This window comes from Perca fluviatilis, chromosome 19, assembly GCF_010015445.1.
Source record: "Perca fluviatilis chromosome 19, GENO_Pfluv_1.0, whole genome shotgun sequence".
Taxonomy (NCBI): Eukaryota; Metazoa; Chordata; class Actinopteri; order Perciformes; family Percidae; genus Perca; species Perca fluviatilis.
In genome coordinates, this window is record NC_053130.1 from 31,304,656 (window position 1) to 31,310,271 (window position 5,616).

A 5,616-nucleotide genomic window follows, 5' to 3' on the forward strand; every position below is an offset into this window, starting at 1 on the left:
GACTCTGAGCCAAAAATCTCCACTTCAAGTAGCACTCACATACACCAGACTTTCCACTCTCATTCCTGTCTACATCGTGATGGTTTTTACTGAGGGCTTTGTTCATATATCATTCATAGCTGAATGTATGTAACATTGTACACCTTAAAACATGGCGAACATCGATTTTTTTGTATGGCTGTTTACAGTATTTTCTGATTTATGGAGTGATAAAAAGAGATTTCCAAAATCCCCTCCCCTTTGACTCTAATATGTCAACAAAATGAAACAAGAACAAATTTTGAACCTGGCTTTATCCAAAGTTCACAATTCTGTTCTGGAAATGTATGCCAATTAGCACATATTTAACAATATAAAGCACTATTTGCATATATCAACAAAATTTCAGAAAACTTGTAATACAGAAAAATATTGTCTTATTGTCACTAATCAACTGGGAAGGTTTCATGGTGATATATTGTAGTTAAAACATTTGCCCTGTTCACCTGTAGTGTGTCCCCTTAAGGAAAGTATCAACAGTTTAAAAGTACTCACTGTGCAGTAAAATGTTCCCTGACAGTGTTTAACTATTATATATATGTTGTTGGATTAATATTACTTCTGCTTTAAAGTGTATGTTGCATTTTACTGCTGTAGATGGGTAAGGTTCATGTAATCTGATGCTCAGAAAAACACTTCATCCTTCAGTTTGTCAGAAACATTCAAATTCAAAATCAAAATCTTTTGAGATTTTTTTCACTGGTCATGAAGGGTATAAACAATTGTATAAAATAAAAAATAAAAAGTACAATACTTGCCTCTGAGATGTAGTGGAGTAGTAGTAGAAACTGAGGGGCTATGTACCAAAATAACACACGGTCTCTTTTTATACACCCATGGTCATAAAGCTCAGAAAAATCACACTTTCAAAATAAAATACAACTCTTAATATCATGCAGCAGACTACATTCAACTTACAGTATGTCTTATAAATTATATAAATGATGATATAATAAAATGAGATGTATGCATGATCAATCATACATTTTCTTTAATCTCATTTGTAAAATAGCCTAACGTCACATTTAACAGGTTGGCTTTCACTGAGGAATGTCAAATTCAATGTTCTTAGTCTTTTTATACAAATGGAAAAATCAATTTAAGGAAAATGTCAAAACATTTTATTATACCATGGTTTAAGATTTTACATTTTTTTATTATTATTATTATCAGTCATAATAGTGGTAGAAGGCTATGCAGTCTTACTCCAGTTATACAGCACTGATTGTTTTTAGTTCAAGTTTAAAATAGGCTTACGTCTTTATTATTTTTCAATATTACCTAAAGTCTATTTTTATTTTGGGTTGCTTGGTGCAACCGATGCCAATCCATCCAAATAGCCTAAAGCACAGTATCAACTTAAAGTGAAATATTACATAGGCAACCAGTCAATAATTAAGAGAAGAAAGTCTGAGAATATGTGTGACTGCAGGTGACAGCAAGTCTCATCAAACCATTCCAACTATTGGTTTTAAAAAGCAAAATATAGTTAACAGAATACTGTGTAACCACCTCATTTATCAGCTGCCATAAACCTTTGACTTTAGGCCTTGTTACATCTGAACATATTATTCAGGCTAGCTCATTCATGAGTCAGGCAGCACCCCCTGGTGGTGAAGCTTTAAAACTGCGATGACAATAAAATGATAGCTAATAAATATCTCTGGTTGTTGTTTCTGTTCCACGACATTTTGTATGTCATGTTTGGGGTAATTAGTATTATAGTAATTTTAAAATGATTTAATTTATCTTCAGCGTGTGCTGGACTCTGCAAAGGGCCTTGTTTCAGATGCTGACTTGAGTAACCTTCAGCTTCTGCAGATGGACATGCATCCCTAGGCCTGCAACTGAGGATGCTGGGTGGCCTCACCAAACAACAAGCATTCCACTCAGTCAAAGAACTTGCTCGCGTTGTATCAGCTCTACATCCACAAACAAGAGGGCTCTTCACCGAGGTGGAAAAGATGATCCACTTGTGCCTCTGTTTACCAGTGTCTACTGCTGGCCCCGAAAGGTCTTTCTCAGCTCTTCGCTGCCAGAAAACCTGGCTCAGAGTAGACTTTCAAACAAGGCATTGTTTCACGTCCACAAAGAAATTTTGGATGATCTGGATATTCATGGTCTCATGGCAGAGTTTATCGACTAAACTCCAGAGCGCAAATCTACGTTTAGTGTACCAAAATCATCGTAAGGTAGAGACACGGCGTCTTACATCTCTGCGTCTTTTTCCTGCCGCCGTGCAGGCCCAGATGGTAGCCTATATTTAGCCTATATTTAGCCTAGTATGATTGTGATTTATGTATGCCTATTATAAAGAAACAAATAGTAACTTTTTAGAATTTGTCACATACTGTCGGAAAAGAAAGATTTTGCATAGTCTGTTACTTTGTGGCAGTTAGGCCTTTTTTTGGACGTGATGCAGTTTATGAACACTTAATCTACTTGTTATAAATAAACATACATTGTCATCTAGAAAACTGATCCTGGTACGTCAAGCTCCTTGTTTTAACAGACATTTTGATTATGCATGTATTGCTAATATATAATTTACATTGGTTGCACTATATAAATAACATTTTAGTTTATATGCACGCATTCACACATATTTAGATAGGCCTACTTTTTTCATCGCTGGTTTTTGGAGTTCGCTGTGCAGTAGACCCTATGTTGGGATATAGTTTGTACGTACCGTCAGCTCAACTGTACTTCATGGAGGGGAGGGGCGAGTGAGTTTTTAAAAGGAGACAGAGGTGGAGTGGTCTGCAGAATACAGAGCCTGTGTAACATAGTATCTTTAGACTCTACGTGGACCGTGCAATTGAAAACTGCCAAATCTGAACCTCAAGTAGTGCTGGAAGTGGCAGTCATCCAGACATAACGTTTACTTCATGGAGAAGGCAGTAAACATTACTGTGCTTTTTGCTCCACCAGATGATATTATTAATCCAGACATGACACCGTTTGGTTTTCCGACGTATCTGGGACTTCCAAAACAGACACAAAGCAGCAATAGTGGTTATTTGGGCCATATTGATGACGTAAAGAAATGTTGTTGGTGGCTACAGCTCTACACCGGCAGGTAACGCGAGTAAACCCAAAGATCCAAATATGATACCCAAACTCAAGCAAATGGCGCAATGCAAGTATTTTATTTTGCCCTGGTGTGAACACGGCATGAGCAATGTGTATCCATGGCAGTGTGTGCATTAAAATAGCGGTGAACTTGTTTTTGGGGTGTTGTCCGTGTTTTTATCTTAAACTTTGACTCACTCACTGTGTTTTCACTTCATTCACTTTGGTCGCCTACAAATATTTTGTTATTTATTTATTTATATATTTATTTTGCTACCGCTAGCGTAAACTGTGAACTTAAGGGAAAGTCCGCCGAGTGTTGAAAACTTTCCCCCTTTAGCGTTTATCTTAGCGTAGCGTCATTGCGACCGTAAACACTGGCTCCCCAGCTCCACCCTCTTGTCAAAAATGGCCACGTCAGATTCCAAAAAAAACAAGATGGCGACATTCAAATTGCCAAACTCTATGGCAGTCCACAAACCAATGGGTGACGTCACGGATGCTACGTTGCATTATTTTCACAATCTATATGAAATACACAGAAGAGGTCTAAATAGTCTCCGGTAGCCCCGTGCAGACGGCTTGCGGCCAAGGGGGTAAGCTTCGCTTCAGAACTCGAACCTCCGATGGCGCCATTTTGTTGCTACAAAGGTATCACCTCCTGTTAGCATTCCACTGACCACCATTTTTTTTTACGTCACTTGACTGCGAATAACTTTACATCTGAAGCGTTTAAAGACTCTATTTGTCCATTGTTTAGTTCTAAAGAAACACGACAATGTATAAAAGGCTCCATTACCTTGTACCTCACGTTATGGCTCCGTAGCAGACGTTTTTGTAAAAATAGGCTAACGATTGTGTCATAACCAAGTGACTTACTGTCGCACAGTAGAGGAATTACCGTATAGTACAGGAGAAGCTCGCAGGCAGTTTCGACTTACGTTAGCTGTTTAGGTTTAATTGCCAATGTTAACTAGCATGTTAGTTAGCAATAATTAGCCTGTGCTTATGTTATCTCCTTACATATACCTACGCTCTCCGTCTCTGTAAGATTGGGAATGATTGAGATTTCTCTTGGCACAGCTACCAGAAGACTTACAACTTTCAGACACGTTGCTCACGTCACATTTACGTTGTCTCTCTCAGTTGGAGGCTGCGCAGTAAAGCAAGGGATCACCGCAAAAGTGCTTCTAATATCCTTCACTGGTCTCCGTCCAGAGCAACGGGATCTATTGGTCCATTATATATATGTCAATGCTTGCGGCCTCCATGTTTACTTTTGTACGACCGCGTGCTGCGTGTGACGTCTTTAGCTCAGGCGGGTCAGTTCAGTTTTGTTTTATTCAGTTTATTAATATTGAAGTGTCACATTTACAAATTGCAACAAATTCACTGCAGTGGTTAACCAGGAATACACCTGTCAAGTACGAAGCAGATCCGATGAACGGTTCTCGAGATATTCGAATGACAGACAGCCGGACACACACACACTCACGCACGCAGACAGAGATATTCTCCCAATGTGCTACTGGCTCCAGACTTTCAGCTACTCCCCCTCTCAGTACATTTTAATAGCACTGCAGCTCAGTGACCTGACCATGGTGCTGAAATACAAATCTGTGAGCTGATTTTACAATCCACTATGAACTTACAGTGAGCCTATAACTAAAATGTTGTACACTGACATACTGGAAATGTCACCCTATATAATAGCCATACATGTGCAGGGCTATGTGGTAAACCTCAGGCTCCATTCAGATTGTTTTTCAGCATGAAGAAGTGGTCTCTGTGTGTGTGGTGCGAGCTGGGAACTAATGGAAGGATGGATAAGGACGGACAGAAAGAAGCAGGGAAAAAAAAAAAAAAAAAAAAAAAAAAGAGAGAGAGAGAGAGAGAGAGAGGAAGGAATAAGATGAGAGAAAAAAAGGGAATACACATCATTTTATGCTCAGCTTGCTGTGGGTTTAGCTTAAGGACAAACTATAAATAGTAACAAGAGTTTATTTATATATATATAATTATAATTGCACAGCAAAGATGAACCCGATCACATACTGCTGCCACCTCTGGATACAAAGTGTCAAATGACAGTGCATTCTGGCTGAGTTGTGTTTTGACCTGACTAAACTGAAAAAAAAGTGTAATCTCAGGCCTAAGACCGGTCAAAAATGCAGCTGTGCCAGAGGCTGAAGCTGTAAAGGACTGTGTGCAAACATCTATTCCCATCCAAAATACCTTATCATTGTAAATGTTAATCAAGTTCAAGTTTTTGAAATGTTTTAATATAAAGCAAAAGAACAAAACAAAATGTCTCAGGGTTTGAGAGAATGAGAAATTCTTTAAGAAAAGTCATGCAACCTGTGTGTTGTGTTTCAGTGTTGACTTGTATTTGAACAGCCCCATCTAGTGGATCCAAAAGGGTAACACATACAGTCAGAGCTCAACACATTAGTGCACCTCTACACACAGACTATGGGTAAATGAAGCATGAAACTGACAATGGTC